Source organism: Bufo bufo, chromosome 7 (genome assembly GCF_905171765.1).
Source record: "Bufo bufo chromosome 7, aBufBuf1.1, whole genome shotgun sequence".
NCBI lineage: Eukaryota > Metazoa > Chordata > Amphibia > Anura > Bufonidae > Bufo > Bufo bufo.
The window spans coordinates 191,377,214-191,403,186 of NC_053395.1; the positions used below are offsets into that span (position 1 = coordinate 191,377,214).

The window sequence follows — 25,973 nt, forward strand, 5'->3', positions numbered from 1 at the left end:
CTAGGCTGCAAAAAAGTGTCACACATGTGGTATCTCCGTATTCAGGAGAAGTTGGGGAATGTGTTTTGGGGTGTCATTTTACATATACCCATGCTGGGTGAGAGAAATATCTTGGCAAAAGACAACTTTTCCCATTTTTTTATACAAAGTTGGCATTTGACCAAGATATTTATCTCACCCAGCATGGGTATATGTAAAATTACACCCCAAAACACATTCCCCAACTTCTCCTGAATACGGAGATACCACATGTGTGACACTTTTTTGCAGCCTAGGTGGGCAAAGGGGCCCACATTCCAAAGAGCACCTTTCGGATTTCACTGGCCATTTTTTACAGAATTTGATTTCAAACTCCTTACCACACATTTGGGCCCCTAGAATGCCAGGGCAGTATAACTACCCCACAAGTGACCCCATTTTGGAAAGAAGACACCCCAAGGTATTCACTGATGGGCATAGTGAGTTCATAGAACTTTTTATTTTTTGTCACAAGTTAGTGGAATATGAGACTTTGTAAGAAAAAAAAAATCATCATTTTCCGCTAACTTGTGACAAAAAAATAAAAAGTTCTATGAACTCACTATGCCCATCAGCGAATACCTTAGGGTGTCTACTTTCCGAAATGGGGTCATTTGTGGGGTGTTTGTACTGTCTGGCCATTGTAGGACCTCAGGAAACATGACAGGTGCTCAGAAAGTCAGAGCTGCTTCAAAAAGCGGAAATTCACATTTTTGTACCATAGTTTGTAAACGCTATATCTTTTACCCAAACCATTTTTTTTTTACCCAAACATTTTTTTTTAATCAAAGACATGTATAACAATAAATTTAGAGCAAAATTTATATATGGATGTCGTTTTTTTTGCAAAATTTTACAACTGAAAGTGAAAAATGTCATTTTTTTGCAAAAAAATCGTTAAATTTCGATTAATAACAAAAAAAGTAAAAATTTCAGCAGCAATGAAATACCACCAAATGAAAGCTCTATTAGTGAGAAGAAAAGGAGGTAAAATTCATTTGGGTGGTAAGTTGCATGACCGAGCAATAAACGGTGAAAGTAGGGTAGGTCAGAAGTGTAAAAAGTGGCCTGGTCTTTCAGGGTGTTTAAGCCATAGGGGCTGAGGTGGTTAAAGCACATCTCGTTAGTTTCTTTTCAAATCCTTTGTGGTGGTGTATAGAGCCAAAAATGTTAGAATTGTGTCGATGTCCCAATATTTATGGACCTGGCTGTATATAACGCTACCATATTCCGCAGACTTTATAATCTACCTGTCTCCAGTGGGGCTCACAATATACGTTCCGTATCAGTATATCTTTGGAGTGTGGGAAGAAATAGAAGTACCCGGAGGAAACCCTCGGGGAGAACATACAAACTCCATGCAGATGTTGTCCTTGGTCGAATTCAGACCTACGACCCCAGCACTGCAAGGCACCATTGCTAACAACTGAGCCACCGTTGCAGCATGTTGCACCCACACCAATCTGTTATTGATTATCTATCCTCAGGATAGGTCATTAATGTTTAAGTCCTTGAAACCCTTTTAAATAATTGAATTTAAAAAAAGCTTTTGGTTTTGAGGCTGCAGGCCTTAAAAAAATAAAATATGCCTGGTCATAAATGGTCCGGTCTAAATATGGTTAAAGGGATTTTCTGAGATTAATTAGTCAAGCTTTAAAGTGTAGCTAGAATTATAGAACAAATTTCATGAATGAATAATGCATGTGACTATAAGTTTGTAATATATCTTATTAAAGAAAAGGCTTCTATCTGCTTTTATCAAGCTGCTTTTAACATTAATTGATGCAATATTTGGTGCAATATTGATGACCTATCCTCCTTACTAGCTGGTAGCATCTCTCCTCCTCACACCATAGATTTTTGTGTATGAGGCTGGAGTGAGAGACTGATACTAGAAATATTAGAAATAAGAGGCAGAGTAAAGGGAAAGAGGAGGAAACCATCTGAAGCCCATGAGGAAACATAATTCTTCAATCAGATATATTATAGCGTTTCTTATATTCACCTGTGCTATTCATTAATGGAGTTACAGTATACTCTAAAAGTATGACTGTGAAGGGTCACGACTCACAAGGCATCACTATTCTTCTCATGGAGGTGGTCATGCTTCCCATCCTTTGAAATGGATGGAAGATACAGAAATAGCTGAATTAGCATGCTCAGATTTTTTTAATTTTTCAATTCATTTCAATATTGAGACACTGTGAATGGCCAATTAAAGCAAGAATCTCATTCTCAGAATTGTCAGGATCCTAGCAGTCAGACACTGCAGGAGATGTGCACATCTGGGACATAGCTCCAGGGGATGCAGAGGTAGCAGTCACATTCAGGCACTGATACCTGAGGGGGGTACTAAGACCTTCTACACCAGTATAATAAATTACACTATTTAGCTTAGGGGCCCAAGTTACAAATTTTGCTTTCGGGCTTAGGACTTTTAAGTTGTAACTCTGATAAACTTTGATATGGTTAGTTCAATTTGATCACACTAAATCCCTACTACAGCAAGGCAGAACCATTAGATGAAAAACAGGAAGAGCTGTCATGTGAACATTAAGTGAGCCCAGGAAGGGAAGCAGAGGACAGAGAGGATGGAAGTGGTGGTTTGGCCCTGTGAGGGGTAGTAGTACTCACATTTCATGGTGATAGTCCTCCCTCTGGGACTCCCTAGGACAGTACACCAACAGTACACCATGTCTTCCCTAGGGGAACACCCTGGTCTTGGGGCTTCTGCCGGGTGGTAGTTGGGGTGCACTTGATGGTAGATGTTTGGGCAGTAGTACAAGTAGCAGCAAACACACAATTCAGAAGTACCTTACAGGGTAGAAATGTACCCAATGGCAGTGTACGGTTAACATAATGATGGAGGTATTAGTACTTCCAGTCTCTCTTTCTATATATACTCTTTACAGTTTTTCCAAACAACCATAGGCATGCAGTTAGTTTCTTAACTATAACTTAAGGTCCTCATTAATAAAGGGGGTTTCTCTAATCAGGATCCTTATCTCTTGGCCAAAGTGGAGAGAGATTACAAAGAGGGTCTCATACTGTGGAGGTCCTGTCCTGTCCTGGAGTCACCTCCTTCTTGAGAATGGACACTATGTAATGCTTAATTTCCCCTGTCGTGGTGCTGCCTGGAAATTGAACACTTTCTTCTAGATTTTTTAAAGATTAAAGCTGATCACTTGTGGTCTTAGCAGAGGGGCTAACATCAACTTATTGTTAAAGGACCTTTTTAACAAGTTGGGATTGTCCAATGCAGAGATCCCATTTAACTCTCACCTGAAAGACTCTGTGGGGCATTTATCCATTGAGATAGTTTTCATGTCACTTTTAAGTGTAGTTTTGTATTATGTAATTGCACCAACTTTATGAAACAGTGCATGGTTTTCATGTATTTGGTGCAGCTTAATTGTGGTGTACTGTATGACTTAGTCTTAGAAATGCACCGGGGGCTTCCTGGCATAGGATGCAACTTTTTGTGCCAAAATCCAGATCTAATCTCACTTTTCTTCCTTAAACATATACCACTTTGAAAAGTGGCATGTCTCAGAAATGTCGCAGAAATGTTGTAAGTCACAAGCAACATGTCACGAAAAAACTTGATGTATCTGACTTGATAAATGTCCCCCATCTGTCTTAATGGGCTAAATCTTGATATTCTCTAGTAAGTGCTGTGTCTACAAGTGTTTAGATTGGAGTAAATGACCATCAGGGAAGCACAGTAGCTTAAAAAGAATGAAATAAGGACAGGAATAATATTTCTCGCCATCTTGCGTAAGATGTGCTCATAATATATTAATAAATCTGATGAATTAATTATAACTAGTGGTGTGACGCTGAGTCCGTTGGGTTTATGTGTTGTTGGCTAACACTAGGTGGAGGAAATAACCACTTCTATTTAAAACAGATTTATTTTAATGTGGCGAGAAGTTTCCATGAGAAACTGCCAAGAAACCCATGGAGGATTGAACTGTAATTTGTGAACTTCATTATTTATGTGTATTTTCTGACTTAAAGAGAATAGAACAAGACTGAAAATGTCTGGGGTCAGGCCACTGTGGACCATCAACTCTCATTCTCCAGGCTTTATCCTAAATTGGATGAGTACCCCACAAACTTCATACTGCTAGAAAGACTCAAGCAGAGGACCAGTGATTGGATAAAAGGAGTTTCCTGGAATTTTCAATTCAATTCCTTGAGCCCAGAAAGTTATGCCTAGCATTGCATTCCACCCTGGTTACTTAAAGTGGCTGTGCAGTGGCGTAAAAGGATAGGTTATCAATATTGCGCCACTGCACAACCACTTTAACTTTCAACTTGATGTTTGAACGCTAGAATTCTGTTATGATACCAAGAGCTAAGCGCCTAAAACCCTGATGTATTGCATGCATCCATAGCAATGAAGAGGTTCAAGTGTCTGATCTGCAGTACGAGCACTGCCAAAACTTCCATAACTAGCCCTTCAATTTAAGATCCTCTGAACCATGAGGTACCATTGTCCTCCAGATGTACTGCATGCACTATATCATGGCATTTCTGGATATACTGTGCTAACATTAAAGAATTTGGATCCTGAGTGATAACCCAGAGCTGCACTCACAATTCTGCCGGTCATTGCTGACACACCCCTAAAAATGGCCATGCACATTGATTATTCAGCCAACAGCTGTCTCTTCCCACCAGAGGCATTAAAAGGACCAATGTGGAGCCGGTATAGAGGATGGGAGTGGTAGTGGCCTTGATGTAGTGTAGTTGTGTCGCTGTGTCCTACTTTAGCACTGAAAAATGAGGCCAGAGTTGAACGTAACAAAATCCTTTTTACTAAAGTTCAGTTCAGTTTCAGTCCCGTAGAGTTGGTGCCCTATGAGCTGCTTCCTAGTCCTCTGGCAGGAGAGAGTATCTGGATCCTGACTCTCAAAAGCGGTCCCTCAGAGTAGGTGCTCTATGAGCTGCTTCCCTACTTCCCTCCACTATCAGAACAGGACATCTCACATCCTGTCACCGCCACTTCTGTGAGAAGGTCTGACAGATGTCCTTCTCTAACTCTTGCATGATGTTCTTTGTTTTGGTTTCACTTTCTCATCTCATTTTCTTCTCCCAGGTGTCACCTATTTAGACTAATCCTCTTTCCTTTATATTCCCTCCCATACTGCCTCACTTTGCGGTTTATACTACTTCCTGGATTGAAGTGTTCACTGCTGGAGTCTTCTGGTGCTGCTTGTTCAGATAAGTTCTTTCATGTATTGTGTTTCCTTGCTGGCTTGATTCTAGGTGACCCTGACTCCCTCCGTATGAAGTGCAGGGAGCCGGTGGTCGTGTCCCCTCACTATTATAGGGTTTTCAGGTGTCACAAAATCTTAGGTACGAGGGCATACAATCGTCTGCCTTTGAGACCCTTGTATGTGCTTAGCAGTCAGGGTGAGCTCTAAGGGTTTTATAGGGGTCACCTATATGCTCCTTAGTTTGGGATCAAGCCAGTCGGACGTTTATTCATAACTTCCAGCTATCTGCAACTTCATCCGTGACACATCCCCTCTCCGCCTAACTCTGACCATAGACGTAACTAAATCATTCTAGACTTCCCTCTCCTGGCAGGAAGTTGGATGAGCGGACTCTACCAGGATGAGTGGAACAGGATGGTTAAGCCCTGTTGCAGCCAACTATTGCCAACCAATACCTTCCCCTGCTGGATAAGATGACATAGTATAACAGACATTTACAACATTACACAGAATTGCATATAAAACATATGACATTACGTAATTAAAATACACAGTGGTAATACCCCCAAGTCTGAGGTATTACACATGATCACCTTTGATAGCATGAATATGAGAAGCTTATGATTATGTTCATTTTCCTTATGCATAAGGAAAATGCACAGATTGATGTCACAATAGTGGGATAACTTGCATAGTAAAGTTAAAGCACAGGTATAATGTGCACAGTGATGTCACAGTACAGCAATAAGGCTCACAGTGATATCACAATGGTATGATAATATACATGGTGATGTACAGAAATGATGTCACAGCCCTATAAAAATCCTCCTCGTGCCCGGTCTCCGCTATTTTACAGTGAAATTAGTGCAGGGAAAGACATTGCAGGCACTAGGGACAGTAATTAAGAAAGACTTTATTAAAAAAAACAAAAAACATTCAAACTGTTCAGGGAAAGATTATTCATAGTGTAGGGAAAGGATAGGGAGGCATCATCTACACTATAAAAAGGAGAACAGGGTCCAATAGAGGAGTGTACAGCCTGGGTAATAGGAGCGATTCTATTACACCTTGCTGCACTAACTGAAGATCAAAGTGATCTAATACTACAGATTTTAGGTTATTTTAAACAGTAATTGCAGTAATCCAAGCATCCATTATTGGGCTGAAAGTGCTGTCTGATACAACCAATTTTGGGGTGTGTTTATTTTAAATATATCAAAGTATGTCTATTCATCCTTGCTTTTGGGGTGAATTTGCAGCCTGATACAATCAGTTGCTGACCGTGTGAAAGATTCGCAGCAGCTGCTAGCGGGGGCATTTTTTATGAATAAAAAATTAATAAGCCCAATATTTTCCGGCTCCATGCCGGTTCCGGTCCCTAGCGTATATCTGGCGTATATGCCTTATTGACAAACACTTGTAGCGAATGAAGCTCTTGCAGATTAAGGATAAACTTGTTGAGATATGCAGAGAGAAAGATAAGAAGACCAACAAAAACAGAAACTATTGATTAGCTCCCAGAAAATCAATGTAAAATATTCCGCATGACACAAATTCAATGTTGCGTTAACCGAACACGAAGCTTGAAATTTTCTCCGGTTAACTTCTTCTTCTTTTTGGATAGATGCCTAGTATGTTAAAATTGTAATACAAAAGGTATAAAAATCTACTTCCAGCAGTGCTAAGGAGCTACAGCAGAGATTTTGCAACCTGCTCTTCTTCACATGCTACCAAGTCAATTGAAATGCTTGTCTAGAACTGTTTTCCACTTTAGTATCTGTAAAGCTTAATCATCTTAATGTAGATTAAATTCGCTGGGTTTACGATTTTCTAATGAAAAGTTATTCTACTTTGTGTCTCACATCCTCCTCATGTTCAAGATCTCTGCCTGCTGTTCATGAATAAAGCCATGATGGTTCACATCCATAGACTGAAAACCTGTCCTGATCATTGTCTGGCATTAAGAGGGGGGGGGGGGGGGAGCAAAGTATGCCCAGGGCCCCGATCCTCTAAGAGGCCCCCCTGCTTCAGTCCTGGCAGATCCTTTAACAGTCGAGACTCCAGAGTGGGGGCATTTCCCAGCTTAGGAGTCCCTGCTCTGACTCCAAATATGGATGTGTCCATATATGGAGTCAGTGTTAAGAACATGAAAGGGGTATATAAGCCTAATTTAGACTCTATTTTTTAAATGTTTCTGTGGGGATTTAAACTTACAACCATCTACATTGAAGGCAAGAATCTTAAAGGGTTTCTACCACTTCGTTTCACATAATTAGATGTCAGACACTAGCGATCCGCTTCCCTGCTCAGATGTCTGACCGCTTCCCTGCTCAGACATCTCCACTGCGCCTGCGCGATGACGTCATAGTGCTCAGAGGAAAAGGCGCAGTGGAGATGTCTGAGCAGGGAAGCTGTCAGACATTCACTGCGCATGCGCCGAATACAGGCGCTCACAGGGAGGATCGCATTCAGGAGGAGATGGGCGGGCTGGAGGGACGCGCTGGGCGGCGGCAGTTTCTGAAGGTAGACGGAGCCTCTAGGTGCTAATGACGCCCACATAGCACCTAGAGGCTCATTAGCATATTAATAAAAGTTCTTTTTTTAGCAAAACGGCTGCCCCAAAAGCAATTATATTAGGATGGTTGGGCAGAGCAGACACTAGCGGATCGCTAGTGTCTGACAGCTAATTATGTGAAACGAAGTGATAGAAACCCTTTAACCACTGGGCTATAGAGCTCAATGCTAAGGCACTGCTAAAAAACACCTGTATTAACCCACATCAACCTTTTTAATTTGTGTAATCAGTATTTTTTGTTGGGAAAGGCAACCCTAACAGCACCCCTGCTCAGGACATCTATAGGCCTGCTCACTGCAGGCTCCATTTTTTTTTTTTTTCATTGCGATATTCTGACCCTCATAACTTTTTTATAGTTATGTCTACGGAGATGTGTGGAGGCTCATTTTTTGAGGGATGATCTGTCATTTTTGACAATACCATTTTGGAGTATGTATGACTTGATCACTTTTTTTTTTCAATTTTCTTGGGAGATAAAGTGATGAAAAAAAACTGCGAATCTGCCTTTTTTAAATTTTTTCCTGTTTTACGCCATTCACCATATGGGCTAACTTTTTTTATATTTTAATGGTATGGGCATTTTCTCATGCGGCAATGCCCATAATGCAATTTTTTTGTTTCTTTTTATTTTGGGGGATGGGGGTGAGTTTCATTTTTAAGTTGTTTTTTTTTATATTTTCAAAACTTTTTTTAGTCCCCCCAAGTGGACCACAGCCACAATCATCAGATGTAAATTTCTCCATAGGGTCCGTGATCCATCCGAACCGCAAAAAAATAGAACATGTTCTATTTTTTTCGCGGTGTGGAGACACTGACAAAAACACCAGAAGAAGAACTCTGTAGTGCTTCCATGGGGTTCCGTGCCTCCGTTCCGCACCGCAGCTCCGGATTGCGGACCCGCTGCTTCGCTATGGGCTGCGCCAGAGTTGGTTAACTCCGTCACTTCCATACATTACCATACAGAGGATACAAAGCGTAAAAAAAACATACTGTAACATAAATAAACAAAACAATTTGCAAGTATCCCCTGCTCTGAGGTATTGTACAGGTACACCCCTCCCCCCCCCCCCAACTGCTAATACCAAGTTGTACATTTATTCATACACTTAAAGCAGTAATAATAATTGCATACCTAAGAGTTGCAAGAAAATGTGCTCCAGAATTACATTGACATGGGGAATGCAAGTAGTTGCAGTAATACAACTGACATGGCAGGAGAGGTGACAGGTCCTCGCATATTTTTCAAGTCGTTTAGAGAAGGCTATTGGAACAGTGCCATACCTAGAGCATGCTGAATTTTGGATGACCTAAACTGCCACCACTGGATGTTATAAGCATGCCTTCTGCAGCCTTACAGACGAATGGGACAAAGCTACAGTATAGCATTCCTAGTAGGAACATTGCCCCAAATGATCATTTAGCCAGTGCCTGCAAGCAACTGATCGGTGGGGAAAATCTGACCCTCTCAGATCTTATGTTGATTGCCCATATTAGAAAGGTGGATACTCCCTTTAATAGAAAAAGTCTCTTGTTTCTGACCGCCAGAGCAGAGAGCAGTTGCAAAGATCATCTCTCACTTTTGGGGGACCAAGGACATTCATGCATTACACCGATAGACCATTGATTTCAATGGGAACTGTGTAATACTTCATTTACCCTGTGGAGGCGCTGCAGAGAAATTGGCCACTGTGGGAAGATTTATCAAAACTGATGCTAAGGAGAACTGGCTTAGTTGCTTGTAAAAACCAGTCAGATTGAGTTTTTCATTTTCCAAAGGAGCTCTAAAAAATGAAAAGCGTAATCCACCTAGCACCAATTTTGATAAATGTCCCCCACTATTCCTTGTAGATTAGAGATGGAAACTCTGCATTTTATCCATGGTGGACTATACATACAGTGGGGGAAATAATTATTTGACCCCTCACTGATTTTGTAAGTTTGTCCAATGACAAAGAAATGAAAAGTCTCAGAACAGTATCATTTCAATGGTAGGTTTATTGTAACAGTGGCAGATAGCACATCAAAAGGAAAATCGAAAAAATAACTTTAAATAAAAGATAGCAACTGATTTGCATTTCATTGAGTGAAATAAGTATTTGAACCCCTACCAACCATTAAGAGTTCTGGCTCCCACAGAGTGGTTAGACACTTCTACTCAATTAGTCACCCTCATTAAGGACACCTGTCTTAACTAGTCACCTGTATAAAAGACACCTGTCCACAGAATCAATCAATCAAGCAGACTCCAAACTCTCCAACATGGGAAAGACCAAAGAGCTGTCCAAGGATGTCAGAGACAAAATTGTAGACCTGCACAAGGCTGGAATGGGCTACAAAACCATTAGCAAGAAGCTGGGAGAGAAGGTGACAACTGTTGGTGCGATTGTTCGAAAATGGAAGGAGCACAAAATGACCATCAATCGACCTCGCTCTGGGGCTCCACGCAAGATCTCACCTCGTGGGGTGTCAATGGTTCTGAGAAAGGTGAAAAAGCATCCTAGAACTACACGGGAGGAGTTAGTTAATGACCTCAAATTAGCAGGGACCACAGTCACCAAGAAAACCATTGGAAACACATTACACCGCAATGGATTAAAATCCTGCAGGGCTCGCAAGGTCCCCCTGCTCAGGAAGGCACATGTGCAGGCCCGTCTGAAGTTTGCCAATGAACACCTGAATGATTCAGAGAGTGACTGGGAGAAGGTGCTGTGGTCTGATGAGACCAAAATAGAGCTCTTTGGCATTAACTCAACTCGCTGTGTTTGGAGGAAGAAAAATGCTGCCTATGACCCCCAAAACACCGTCCCCACCGTCAAGCATGGGGGTGGAAACATTTTGCTTTGGGGGTGTTTTTCTGCTAAGGGCACAGGACAACTTATTCGCATAAACGGGAAAATGGACGGAGCCATGTATCGTGAAATCCTGAGCGACAACCTCCTTCCCTCTGCCAGGAAACTGAAAATGGGTCGTGGATGGGTGTTCCAGCACGACAATGACCCAAAACATACAGCAAAGGCAACAAAGGAGTGGCTCAAGAAGAAGCACATTAAGGTCATGGAGTGGCCTAGTCAGTCTCCGGACCTTAATCCAATCGAAAACCTATGGAGGGAGCTCAAGCTCAGAGTTGCACAGAGACAGCCTCGAAACCTTAGGGATTTAGAGATGATCTGCAAAGAGGAGTGGACCAACATTCCTCCTAAAATGTGCGCAAACTTGGTCATCAATTACAAGAAACGTTTGACCTCTGTGCTTGCAAGCAAGGGTTTTTCCACCAAGTATTAAGTCTTTTTTTGTTAGAGGGTTCAAATACTTATTTCACTCAATGAAATGCAAATCAGTTGCTATCTTTTATTTAAAGTTATTTTTTCGATTTTCCTTTTGATGTGCTATCTGCCACTGTTACAATAAACCTACCATTGAAATGATACTGTTCTGAGACTTTTCATTTCTTTGTCATTGGACAAACTTACAAAATCAGTGAGGGGTCAAATAATTATTTCCCCCACTGTACATAAGTATATAAATTTACATTATGAGAGCTTTCCATACAGCCATAGCCATTTGCTTTAATTTTCTTTAAGAACACAGCTTGACGGCGGAAAAAAAGTTCTGCAGTCAGACCATAGAATATTGTATATTAAGATTATAATTATGAGTAGGAGTTTTGTAACTACAGGTCCTCATAACGCCATTCGTCTTTCTTTAAATACCACCGCTACCCAAATTACTGCAAACATTTGCTGAACGGAATGGAACCTAAATGAAGGCATTCTCCAATCAAGACGTCTCCTGCTGTGCAATAAGCTATTCATTGTCTTGTGATGAGCGCCATGATCTAAGGTTCCACCGGCATCTTTAAAAACGAGAAGGGGAGATTCATTCTGCAGGTAAGTTTTGAAAGCAAATTATGGTTTATTATACTACAAAATCAGCGCCTTGCTGTGAAGAACAACAAGGAAAGGCAAAGTGCAGGGCTGGTAATGAGAATTAACAAATCCAAATAGGTTCCCCTTTGATTTCTCTCTCAATTACTATGTTCTGATGTAGAAGAAGAGCGCATTGCTACTGGTAGTTATTCAAAGAAGCTCAGAGCCACAAGCCAGTTAATTAGCATGATTGGATGGCCAATTTCCTTAATTATTTTATGGAAACTTGATTAAAGCTGTACTGAAAAAAATTAAAGGGAAGCTTGCACGTTTAATGTACAGTCCCATCTGCCGGCAGCATGTTGTAGAGCAGGAGGAGCTGAGCAGACTGGTATATAGAATTGTGGGAAAAGATTCAGGCAAACTTGTTATTTACTAATGTATATTCCTGCATCTTCTGGGCTTAGGAGTCCAGTGGGCAGTCCTACTTAGTGATTAATATGTATCGCTGCATGAACAATCCCTGATCAGACCGCCGACTGGACTCCTAAGCATAGAGCAAGAATTTAAGTTTACCGACTCTTTTCTCACAAAACAATATATACTTGTATCATTCGGTTCAGCACCTTCTCCTCTCTAAGGGTATGGTCACACAGTCAGGCTTCTGGATGCAGTTTTGGAAGCCAAAAATCGGCAGTGAATTCAAAAAAGAGGAGAAGTCGTATCTATCCTTAATACTTTCTCTCCGTTTATGTCTCACTCCTGATTATGGCTTCCAAAACTCCATGAAGAAACCATGCCGTGTGGCCGTACCCTAACAGGTTGCTGAATTTGAACTGAAATTAATCTTGAGATATTCACTCCTCTTTAGTTTTGAGGATCGATTTGGTAAAATAGGTATAAGGTGTTTTTCAGTACTTAGATATTAATGGCCTTTCTTCAAGATAGGTCATCAATATCAGATGGGTGAAGGTCCGACGTTAGCACCTTCACCAATTAGCTGTTTTTGGCATCTACCGCAGCTGGGAGGCTCCATCCACCGCGTAGTTTCCAGTGTCGGCATACTGCAGCTCAGCACCCCACTCTGCTAACTTAAAGAGGTTGTCCAACCACCCCCCACCCCAAAAAAAAGGAACCTGGGGTTCTGTTTAGGGTACTTTCACACTTGCGGCAGAGGAATCCGGTTGGCAGTTCTGTCGCCGGAACTGCCTGCCGAATCCGTCGAAACGTATGCCAACTGATGGCATTTGTAAGAGTGATCCGTCTTACAAATGCATTGAAATGCTGGATTCCCTTTTTCCGGTGTTATCCGGAAGTAACTAGCTAGTGTGAAAGTAACCTTAAAACAAAGAATATGATCATAGATGAACGAAAGTATTAAAAAATTTGATTTGGCTGCTTCGCTGAGTTATTATTTCATCACAAAGCGCATTTCTTTGTAAGTAGTGGGTGCAATGACAGGGAACGGCGATTGCACCGCTCCCCGTCATTGTACCCCTCAGATGCCGCGTTCATTGCCGATCGCCGCATCTGACATATATATTAAGGTCTATAATAAAAATATAAAATAAAATCATACTTGCCTCATCCATTTGATTGCAAAGAGCCTGCCGCCATCTTGATTGAGGATCTACCGCGGAATCTCGCACGGCCTGTTATGACGTTACCATACGTCACTGCATACGGGATCTCATGCACAATCTTCAACCAATATAGCGGCGGCCGGCTCTCAAACGGGTGAGGTAAATATGAAATTTCAAAATTTTTTAACTATATGTTCCTTCTAACTATATTTAAAAAAAATATATGCAATAAAAACATTATACAACCCATCACAGCTGAGGCCAATGAATGGCAGCAGTGGTCAACATGACCACAGATTTGAGCCTTGGTGCTGGAGTGGAGCGACATTCGAAACGTGTTTTTTTTTCCTTTGTTTTAAACAGATTTTCAGAGGCTCTAAGCCAATATATTTTGATCAAAACACTTCTGTGCCTACCTATCCACGCCAAGGTGGTCTCAGTCAGGCAGTTCCTACTCTAAACCTATCTATGCCATATGGGCATCTATATTCAGGAGAGCAGACCCTGCACATATAGTGTGTTGCTCCTAGTTACCTCTAATAGGCGACCTTGATTAGGTGGTACATATAGGTGTGTGTGCTCTTCCTCTCATTAGTTGCAGGATGCACAAAGAGGTAACTATATGTGCAGGGTCTGTTCTCCTGAATGTAGATGCCAATATGGCATAGGTAGGTTTAGAGTAGGACCTACCTGACTGAAACCACCTTGGTGTGGGTAGGTGGGCACAGATGTGTTTTGATCAAAATGTATTGGCTGAGAGTCTCAGATTTTATTATTAGAGTAAGGGATTAGTCCATGTATTATGTTTGCATCTATTGTTTTAGTGCATTATTTTCCATGACTTTATAAATTTAGCCATGCACATCTGCATATTTACTATCATATCGTGCAGGATGTTTTGTATCTTTGTTCCATATTTTTTTTAGGGATTCTCAGAGGCCACTAAATATATTTTGTGGTCAGACATCCTTTTTTTATATGCCCCAAAAGGCCACTTAAAAAGTATTTGCCAAAAAGACAAACCCCCTTTAAACATGTTAATATACAACATGATACTATAAATTCGGAGCGCTGGACATGAAATAACTTGACAATTTGTATTCCAATAATTATTAGAATAAATTCCGGGAAGGTTTCTTTCTACTTCTGCTTTGTGTATTTATGTCCCTCCTCACTGTGAACACTATGATATTGTAACTCTTGAAGTGATAAAACTATTCCCTAGAGGCTTATCCTTAGCTTTGTATTCAATGTCTCACAATTCTCATGCTTGGGATATTTTTGCCATGACACTATTTGTCAAACCAGAAGCTACACTTACGAGAACTGAGAGTGACTTTAACAACTCATTCCCTCAATTTGTGTCTTATTGCCAGTACTTCTCGCTTCCTCCTTAAATCAAGGCTGTTTTCCTGAGTCTTAAATCATCTCCTGACATTTCAGAAAAAAAGACAAAAATACAGAAGACTATCAAATAATCTCCTATTCCAGCCACATAGAATATAGAAGATTGGTAAAAATTGTGTTTTAATCATGGGAGATGTGGGAAAAGAGTGATGTTTATCAACCATAGGGGTTAGAAGCCAGCTTTACAAGTTATAGATATCTCTCCAGACAGTGATGGATCCAGAGCCTGATCTCGGGAGAGGCACTTCTCCGGAAAATAGGAGATTATAGGACCCCTGTGTCCCCTCCCACCCTCAAGCCACACCCACACTCAGCCCCAACCATATATCGTGCCCATACCTCTTACATCCAGTGACTTTGGTGTAGATGTTATCTTTCTTCATCTTTTCCATTCAGACCAGACCACCATGATGACTTCTTTCAGCCATCTCTCATCTCTGCAGAGTTCTACAGACAGACAGACATCTTAGTTTCCTACTTTTCCTGCCACCTTCTCAGCATCCCATTAGGCACCCCCGATACTGAGACGCTGTGCCCCCCAAAACTACACTGTAGAAACAGATAAACCCCCTGACAATACTAGTTACACACAGATAGCACCCCCTTCAATAATTATTGAAACACAATGCCCTAAAAAATAACTGCACCCAGCAAATAGTGCCCCTGACACTAATAGTGTAACCATAATGTCCCCCTAAAATAACTGTGCTAAGCTGATACTGTGCCAGTATATATGGCCCACCCCCCTTCTTGCCATTCTGTACTAAAAATAATTAAAACACTTATACTTACCTCCATGACACTGCGATGCGATGCAGGCCTCTTCTGGCCTGTGTCCCGCTCTGTACGGCTCAGGCGGTGCAATGACGTCATCGCGCCGCCTGCACCGGCCTCTGATAGGCTGCAGGCCTAGTGCCTGCAGCCTATCAGAGGAACTGGCAAGGGAGACACCTCTCCCCTGCTCCTCCACACCATTCATCTGTATCGCTGTCCTGAGGATGAATATGGAGATGAGGGCTTTCATAATGGAAGAGCTCATCTCTCCCTACCGCTGCCACCGTCGCCGGGCCCGGAATGTTTCACTACATTTTCGGGGGAGGCAATTGCCCCGTTGCCGCTCCTCCCCCCTGGAGCTGCCAATGTCTCCAGAGTAGGGTTGAGCGAACCTGAACTGTAAAGTTCGGGTTCGTACCGAACTTTAGGATTTTGGGACCCCGGACCCGAACATTTCCGTAAAAGTTCGGCTTCGGTGTTCGGCGCTTTCTTGGCGTTTTTTGAAAGGCTGCACAGCAGCCAATCAACAAGTGTCATACTACTTGCCCCAAGAGGCCATCACAGCCATGCCTACCAGCCATGTGACCCAGGCTCTATATAAGCTTGAGTCACGTAGCGCTGCACGTCACTCTGCTGTTACAAGTGTAGGGAGAGGATGCTGCTGGACTTGTGATTTCAGATTACAACATATGTATTAGTCAGTGTGCAATTTAAGGTAGAAATACACCCATCGTTTTCTGGGGTTTGAAAAACACACTCTTTTGACAAAAAACTATTTTCAGGCCTTGCAGCATCAGCACGTGTGAAATTACAGGCTTATATACTGCTGTCAAATTCAGTTTTTAAACAAACACTCATTTGGGCACAAAAAATTTAGTTGGCAGCCTTTGATGGAGATGTCATTGTGAGATGCACCCTTAATACATTTGGGTTACATTCAGAGATTTGAAATACCGCCATTTGGTGCACCAATATTGAATTCAGGCCTACACTGGTTCAGGCACTGTGAGATACCCCCTCTACATACAGGGTTTTGTATTAGGCATTTGAAATACAGCCATTTTGTGCAAAGATATATTTACTTCAGGCCTACACTGGTTCCGGACGTGTGTGATCCCCCTTATACATACAGGGGGTTGAATTAGGCATTTGAAATACAGTCATTTGAAATACAGCCATTTTGTGCAAAGATATTTTTACTTCAGGCCTACAGAGGTTCAGGCCCTCTGAGATACCACCTCTACATACAGGAGTTTGAATTAGGCATTTGAAATACAGCCATTTGAAATACAGCCATTTTGTGCAAAGATATATTTACTGCAGGCCTACACTGGTTCAGACCATGTGAGATACCCCCCTACATACAGGGGTTTGAATCAGGCATTTGGAAAACAGCCATTTTGTGCAAAGATATATTTACTGCAGGCCTACACTGGTTCAGACTGGGTGAGATACACCCCTACATACAGGGGTTTGAATTAGGCATTTGAAATACAGCCATTTGAAATACAGCCATTTTGTGCAAAGAAATCTTTAATTGAGGCCTAGTTTAGTTCAGGCCGTGTGACATACACCCTTTGCACACTGTTGTTCTTTTCTACTATTAATTAAACACCCATTTAGGGCAAGATCCTAAATTCGAAAAATATGAGGAGAGCGTTAAATAAGGGACGTGGCCCAGGTCGTGGTGCTGCTTGTGGAGCTCCTGTTGTAGGGAGAGGACGTGGTCGATCTGTGCCAGCTACACGCACAAGTGAAACCCCTTCCTCAGGTGCTAGTAGGCGACAAAACCTGCAGCCGTATTTGGTCGGGCCTAATGCTGCTCTACGAATGTTGAGGCCTGAACAAGTACAGGCGATAGTAGATTGGGTTGCTGACAGTGGATCCAGTTCCTTCACATTGTCTCCCACCCAGTCTCCTGCTGAAAGACCACAGTTGCCACCTGCAGCCGATGTCCATCAGTCTTTCGCCTCACCCCCTTGCAAATCAGCCAAGCAGTCTGAGCCCCAAGTCATGCAGCAGTCTCTTCTGCTTTTTGATGACTCTGTTGGCCTGGTTTCCCAGGGCCATCCACCTAGCCCTGCCCCAGAAGTGGAAGAGATTGAGTGCACCGATGCCCAACCACTTATTTTTCAAGATGAGTACATGGGAGGACCATCGCAGCACGTCTCGGATGATGACGAAACACAGGTGCCAACTGTTGGGGCTTTCGAAAGTGTGCAGACCGACAAGGAAGTCAGGGGTGAAGACTGGGTGGAAGATGATGTGGAGGACGATGAGGTCCTCGACCCCACATGGAATCAAGGTCATGCGAGTGACCAATGTAGTTCAGAGGAAGAAGCGGTGGTCGCACAGAGCCACCAGCACAGCAGAAGAGGGAGCAGGGTGCAAAAGCGGAGCGGCCGTCCTCTAGACAGTACGCCTCCTACTGCCCACCGCAGCAAGGGACCGAGCACACCAAAGCTAGCTCCAAGGAGTTCCCTGGCGTGGCAGTTCTTCAGACAATGTGCTGTGCAATCAGAGCCTGAAGCGAGGCATAAACGTTCTCAACCTGAGCAAACCTGCATGACCAGGCATTTAAGTGCAAAGCACGAGCTGCAGTGGAGTAGACACCTCAAAAACCAAGACAGGTCTCTGGCTCCTCCTGCTTCCTCTTCTGCTGCAGTCGCGGCCTCTTCATCCACCTCTGGAGTGACAGTGCCACCTGGCACCCCGCAAACAGAGGATCTGCCAGCAACACCAACACCTGGGTCACCAAGCATCTCCACAATGTCCCACGCTAGCGTTCAGCTCTCCATCTCCCAAACGCTGGAGAGGAAGAGGAAGTACCCCCCTACCCACCCGCGATCCCTAGCCCTGAATGCCAGCATTTCTAAATTACTGGCATTTGAAATGCTGTCATTCTGTCTGGTGGAGACGGATAGTTTTAAAGGCCTTATGGTGGTGGCTGTCCCACATCCCTTCCCTGCACAACCAAGTAGGGGACAAAATCAGGTGTGCACTGCGCAACGCCATCTGTGGCAAGGTGCACCTGACTACGGATACGTGGACCAGTAAGCAGGGTCAGGGCCGTTATATCTCCATAACAGCACACTTGGGAAATGCAGTGGCTGCTGGGCTTGAGGCGGATAGCAGTTTGGTGCATGTCCTTCCACCACCGAGGATTGCAGGGTCCTTCAGTTTGCCTCCGTGAAAAGACAGGGAAACCTGTACAAAAGACAAAGTTTTCTAGGCGAAGAGATACCGGCCCCTCTCTCTGATGCAAGAGAGGCAGTTGCCACAGTAAAAATTGTTGACAGCCTCTCCTTTAAACAGATTCAGGAGGCCAGGGAGTTCGTTAGTCAAGGAATACCGATGTGTTCTCGGCCCTCCCTGTACGTACTTCCATAATTCAGCATGACATTGTCACTGAGCCTGAGGAGGTGCAGCTAATGTTGCGTTACTGAGGAGTCAAAAAGTGAGTGGGCCAGTCCCATAGTATTGATACCCAAGCCGTATGGGACGTTGCGGTTTTGTAACGAATTTCGAAAACTTAACGAGGTTTCCAAATTCGATGCGTATCCCATGCCCCGGGTGGATGAGCTCATCGAGAGGTTAGGATAAGCCCAGTATTTTTTTGTTTTGGACCCCACGAAAGGGTACTGGCAGGAGCCCTTAACGTTTTGAGTTAAGAACTTGTATTTTGCCTCTGTACTGCGCCCGCTTACCCTATCTACCAGAGTGAAACCCCACAATATATATATACATGAACACTAGCAGAAGGACCCAGCTTTGCACAGGTATATTTCATCTATTTCATTTAATGTTTCTGTGTCGTTAAATGATATCGACAGTATCCCCCATAACAGTGACCTCTACAGTCCCCCACCCCCTTAGAAGTGAACCTCACAGCCCCTCACCCCTTAACACTGACCCCCCCAAAAGTGCCCCGCCTCCGTAAAATGGGACTTCCACAGCAGCCCATCCCTTTAACTTTGACCTTCATAGCAGCCCGCCCGTTTAACAGTGAGTTTCACAGCACCCCACTCCCTTGACATTGACCTCCTCAGGGGCCTGTCCCCTTAACAGTGACCTATACAGCACCCTGCCCCTTAACACTGACCTCCATAGGGGACCGTCCCCTTACTGTGTCCTCCACTGTTCCCTGTCCCCTTAGCAGAGACCTCCACAGTAACCTGTTCCCTTAACAGTGACCTCCACAGTACCCCATTCTCTTAACAGTGACCTCTCAATGTCGCAGTGTAGTTGTGCCCTATGTGTTGTGAGACATATTGTCAAGCAACACATGTCGTCGTGTAGCCTTAGCCTAAAGCTGACCTACAGCAGTGAAGAAAAATGGCTGAGTTATTATGGAAACCTGGCGTAAAGCTGTATGTATGTGCAGACTAAGAGCCTGCGAGCTTCTATTGGCTGATAAGGGACATGTGACCGTCTGTATGGCAGTTGGGATTTGAAGAGAAAGAGTTGCAGGCTTGTATTGGCTAATGCAGGTAATTTTTTGGGAATATCTCAGGAACGGTACGCCCTAGAGAGCTGAGACCCGGTCTAAAACCTTCCCGGACGCCTGATGTACCTGTGTGCCAAATTTGGTGAAGATCGGTTCAGTTGTTTGGTCGCGCATAAGGAACTGACAGACAGACTTTGGGACAGACAGAAACAAATTTTTATATATTTGCCCTATTAGAAATATGCTATTTGTAAAAGGGCAATGAGGGGCAAAGACAGAATTCCCTAAATTTTAAGCACCTGTCTGTTGGCTGGAAGCATATGGAGGCTGCTGTGAGTAAGCAGTGAACAGTTCCCTGTATGTGTGTGTGTGCATTCTGTTTCCGTATGTCCGCATTTCCGTATAGATCATGTCCTATTATTGTCCGCATTTTGGATAAGGATAGTACTGTTCTATTAGGGGCCAGCTGTTCCGTTCCGCAAAATACGTAATGCATGTTTTTTTCAGACCCCAAAATATATACGGTTGTATGCATGAGAGCTAACCTTGTCCCTGCTACTCATATATTACACACCCAGCAGAGCAGACACAGCAGTCACCCATGAATATTGTAGTGTGCTTACTGTCTGCTGTGTCTGTACCGGCTCAGTTTGGTCCCGATAGCTGGAAGAGTTAAACCCTACCGCTGCAGGTCAGTGGTCAGGAGGTGAGACGGAGATCAGAGCAGTGAAGTGCTACTGAACTTGCTGGGCCCCCTCTCTGTAAGGCTACTTTCACAATAGAGTTTCTATTTTCCGGTATTGAGATTCGTCATGCTGGTTAGAAACAGCAATAGAGCATGTCCAAGTACGTGATCTCATTATGGACATCAAGTATACTGGGGGAAGAAACAAGTCAGCAAAGATCACATGTTGTATGTAGGGCAGGTGATCTGTAGTGCAAGTGGAAGAGAAGAAAACGGGGCAGACGTGTGGGATCCAAATCAGGAAATCTGTATGTTATTGAAACCAGAGCGAATGTTAAACTTATATAAGAGTGGACTGTGATTGCCTGGACAAAAAATGTAAGTCCCGGGAAAAACATATTTTTTTTTAGCACAAATCAATTTAGGTCAAAAAAAGAAACGGAACAGGCAAAGAGGAACAGTATAAGTATAAGAACCATCCCTCCCAAAATACTGTATACACAATTAAGTATATATTCTATCTGATATTTCAATTAAAGTGTACCTATACTTTAAAAAAACTTTTGATATGTCATAGTAATAAATCAAAGCTTTTGATTGGTGGAGGTACAAGTGCTGAGGCCTCAACCTAAAATGAGGAGACAGCTGCGCTCAGACTGAGCTATCTCTCCTCGCTGCTGAAGATGAGCTCAATAGAGAGACAGCGAGGAGAGACAGCGGTCTGTGTGAGACGTTCTATCTCTTCGTTTCAGTGATCATTTGAGGTCTTAGCCCACTAATTAAAACCTTAGGAGATGTCACTATTTAACACATTTTTTTTTTAAGTACATATACTTTTTAACTAATGCAACACATTTTGTTTGTGCACCAGCTCCTTTGTGAACTAAACATCTTTTCACTATTGTCATCCTTCCTCTCTTAACCCAAGTTGCAGTTTTCTGAAAAGTGGGCAGTAAAAGAATAGCTGTCATTCCTGTTTCTGGCTTTCCATGGAGAGGGTTTCCTCCAATTAAAAAAAAAATTTAATTAATTATCTATAATATTCCTGAATGAGATAAAAAAATAAAAATAAATAACACACATATATATATATATATAGTGGGGTTTTGCGGTAAGCGGGAGCAGTACAGAGGCAAAATACAAGTTCTTAAAGAGGACCTTTCACCGATTCTTACCCTATGAACTAACTATACAGACATGTGGAGCGGCGCCCGGGGATCTCACTGCACTTACTATTATCCCCGGGCGCCGCTCCGTTCTCCTGCTATGCCCTCCGGTACCTCCGTTCCCTAAGTTATGGTAGGCGGAGTCTGCCCTAGCGCTGGCCAATCGCATTGCAGAGCTCACAGCCTGGGAGAAAATAACCTCCCAGGCTGTGAGCTCTGCGCTGCGATTGGTCAGCGCTAGGGCAGACTCCGCCTACCATAACTTAGGGACTGGTATCTCCGCCTACTATAACTTAGTGAGCGGAGATACCGGAGGGCATATCGGCAGAACGGAGCGGCGCCCGGGGATAATAGTAAGTGCAGTGAGATCCCCGGGCGCCGCTCTACATATCTGTATAGTTAGTTCATAGGGTAAGAATCGGTGAAAGGTCCTCTTTAACTTTGCAGTCTTGGTGTTAATTCACACACAATGGAAAGTTCATATAACACAAGTCACCTTGCTGGCAGTTCTGCCTCTAGTAGTCCACAGCAGGCATTAGGGTGCCTGTTTCCTCAGCGTGCGTCTCTCAGCCCTTCAGCACGGCACAAAGCCTCAGATCCCCAAAAACAGAGATATCTCTGCTGAGCCCAGCTGCCTATTTTAGGACAGCCAGGTGCTGCCAAAACCCAGACCAGCACTTAAACTCTGGTCCGGTATTTGACCTCACCTGGCTGGAAACCAGCCCAGGCTCATATGCTGGGATGAAAATACCTGCCTTGCCAGACACACGCCTGCCAGACACACACCAGACAATGTACCCGGGAAAGGGCATCCGCGTTTCCTTGCAACTGACCTGCTCTGTGTTCTACCGAGAACTTAAAGTTCTACAGAGACAAAAACCTTCTGGTGACCCGGGCATTCCTGTCTTTGGCCTGGCTCATCCACTTGAGAGGGGAGTGGTCGTGACCAGGCGGAACTTTCTCCCCAACAAATAGTATCGGAGAGACTCGTGGGCACTCTCTCCACTATACTGTACCTGGTTTCAGCAGGGGTGAGCTTGCGGCTTAGACAAGGGGATGCTCCTCCCCGTTGACTTCCTGAGACAGTACAGCACCGAGGCCTACTTCGGAGGCATCCGTTTATACCATGAACTCCCTCTTGAAGTCGGGCGTCACCAAAACCAGTGACCCACAAGGGGCCGACTTCAAAGCGGCAAAAGCCTTTTTCGACCGATCATCCCAGTGAAACATCACAGATTTTCGTCCCTTCAAGAGCCCTGTCAAGGGTGCGGCTAGAGTAGCAAAGTGGGGAACAAACCTCATGTAATAGCCCACCATTCCCAGGAATGACTTTATTTGCCTAGTGGTGACAGGTCTGGACCAATTCCATATCGCCTTTATTTTGTTTACTTGGGGTTTGATGACTCCACGCCCAAAGACATACCCCAGGTACTTAGTCTCTTCTAACCCTATCACATTTTTTTGGGTTAGCGGTTAGGCCAGCTTTCCAAAGGGAGTCCACTACAGCCTGCACTTTGGGTAGGTGACTTTCCCAGACGGTACTGTGGATGACAATATCGTCCAGGTAAGCGTACCGATGATGTAGACGAAGCACAAAGTCCATTAGTCACTGAAAAGTGGCGGGGGCGCCATGCAGACCAAAGGGTAAGACCTTATATTGATACAGCCCCTCAGGCGTGATAAAGGCAGTTTTCTCTTTTGCAGCCTCCGTTAAGGGCACCTGCCAGTACCCTTTCGTTGGGTCCAAAACAGAAAAATACTGGGCTTGTTCTAACCTCTCAATGAGCTCATCCACCCGGGGCATGGGATACGCATAGAATTTGGAAACCTCGTTAAGTTTTCGCAATTCGTTACAAAACCACAACGTCCCATACGGCTTGGGCATCAATACTATAGGACTGGCCCACTCACTTTTTGACTCCTCAATGACGTCTAGCTGCAAAATTAGCTGCTCCTCCGATATGGCTTGTCGCCGGGCCTTGGGTACCCGGTATGGTTTTAATCAGACTTTTTCCTGAGGCTCAGTGACAATATCATGCTGGATTATGGAAGTGCGTCCAGGGAGGTCTGATAACACATCTGTGTTCCGACTAGCAAACTCCCATGCCTCCTGAGGCTGTTTAGAGGAGAAGCTTCAGCAACTTTTGCTGTGGCAGCCGCCTCTGCTGCATCAGACAGAGGGGGCGGTACCTCTTCTCCTACAAATCCCGGCCGCGGGCTGTCTTCTGTACAGGTTTCCCTGTCTTTCCATGGTGTGAGTAAATTCACATGGTAAACCTGCTCCGGCTTCCGCCACCCTGGCTGGTGTACCTTGTAGTTTACATCTCAAATTTTCTCGAGTACCTCATAGGGCCCACCTAGCCAGGAACTTACCATCCACGGTCGGCACCAGAACCAAAACCCGATCACCCGGGTTAAAGATCCGGACCCGAGCCTGCCGATTATAGACCTGACTCTGGGTTCGCTGATCTGCCTCCATTTGCCCCCTAACAAGAGGCAGTACTGTCTCTATCCGATCTTGCATCTGGGTAACGTACTCAATGACACTTTTATGTGGAGTGGGTTGTTGTTCACACGGCTCTGACCACGTCCAAGAGACCGCGAGGGTGTCTGCCATATAGCAGTTCGAAGGGTGAGAACCCAGTAGAGGCCTGGGGTACCTCTAGCACTGCGAACATGAGATAAGGCAGAAGGAGGTCCCAGTCGTTCCCATCTTTAGACACTACCTTTTTCAACATATTTTTTAATGTTTGGTTAAACCATTCTACCAGACCGTCCGTTTGCGGGTGGTAAACCAACGTCCGTAGTTGTTTTTTGTGCAGCAACTTACAGAGTTCCCTCATCATCTTGGACATAAAAGGGGTCCCTTGGTTGGTCAGAACCTCTTTAGGTAGTCCTACTCGGGAAAACATCTCCATTAACTTTTTAGCTATGAGTTTGGCCGAGGTATGTCGCAGTGGCACCACCTCCGGGTACCGAGTGGCGTAGTCTAGAATGGCTAAGATGTGTTGATGCCCTCTGGCGGACTTCGGCACTGGGCCTTTGAGGTCCATAGCTTTTCGATCAAACGGTACTTCGATAATCAGGAGAGGTACTAGGGGACTACGGAAATGTGGGTGAGGGCTAGTTATCTGGCAGGTCTGGCAAAACTCTTCCACTTCTTTGAATATGCTGGGCCAGTAAAACCGCTGTAGAATACGATCCTGAATTTTCTGCAGCCCCAGGTGACCCTCAAAATCGTGTTGGTGGGCTAGATCTAACACAAGCTTGCGATAAGCCTTGGGGACCACCAACTGTTCAATAGACTCACCCCGTAGTCGGTTTACTCGATACAACATAACCTGATTAACCATAAAACGGGGAAACACTGACTCTGCCCCAGGTTGTTGTGGTTCACCATCTACTATTAACTCATTTTCTCAGGCGTGGGATAGGGTTGGGTCACGACGTTAGGCGGCACCAAAATTGTCCCTGGAGACATTGAAGTCTTCGAATTCAAGACCCGGCGGAAAGTCCTCCACGTCTCCCACCATCACACTTAGTGGGGTTGTCTCCCACTCTTCCACCAAAGTGTCGGTCACCACTACTGCTGGCCCTTCGGTCTCAGGTTACCAGGGTTCTGGTCTCCCCCCTGAGCCTGGCCACTCTGCTGGGGTTACCCCTGTCTCATGGGTAACAGTGACTCTCATAGCAGGCCACAGTGCAGGGAAGCCCAGGAAGTTTGTCTCTATTATAAGTTCGTAGTGTAAATTTGGGGCAACTGCCACTTCGTGAGTCCATCTGTCAGCCCCTGTGGTTAGAGACAGCAGGGCGGTGGGATAGTCTTTTAAGTCTCCATGGATGCACATGACCCTGACTTTCCGGACAGTTTACTCCGCTGACCGTACCAGGGGAGCCCCTACTAGGGACACCGGACTCTCTGAGTCCAGCAAAGCCTCCGCTGGAGTGTCTCCTACCTCCACCAGGCACAGGTGGTTTAGAGTTTTTGTGGTACCTGCTGCACACAGCTTCCTGGCATAGAGCGACTGACGGTAGCCATAGTTAGTATCCATGGGTTCCACCTGATGGAGACAGTCAGCTCTTACATGGTCCAGCTCTTGACACTGCCAGCAGATTATCGGACCCAGGTCCGTAGAGGGTACACCCCAGGTGGGTTTAGTTGGTACAAATCGCCGGGTCTGGGATGGAGCTTTATGGGGTATGACTGCCCCCCTCCCAAAAGAACCC

At 44.2% G+C, this 25,973-nt stretch overlaps 1 protein-coding gene and 1 long non-coding RNA gene across 3 annotated transcripts in view; one reads left to right on the top strand and one right to left on the bottom strand.

Annotated features, from left to right (window-relative positions):
- The window catches only part of XIRP2 (xin actin binding repeat containing 2), a 359,651-nt gene that overhangs the window by 201,353 nt on the left and 132,325 nt on the right, over window positions 1-25,973 (bottom strand). The gene's annotated exons all lie outside the window — the stretch shown is intronic.
- LOC121008433 lies at window positions 1,356-24,747 on the top strand. The gene is made up of 4 exons (XR_005780583.1): window positions 1,356-1,454; window positions 16,449-16,453; window positions 20,587-20,590; window positions 24,735-24,747. It is a non-coding gene; the product is annotated as an uncharacterized LOC121008433 (long non-coding RNA).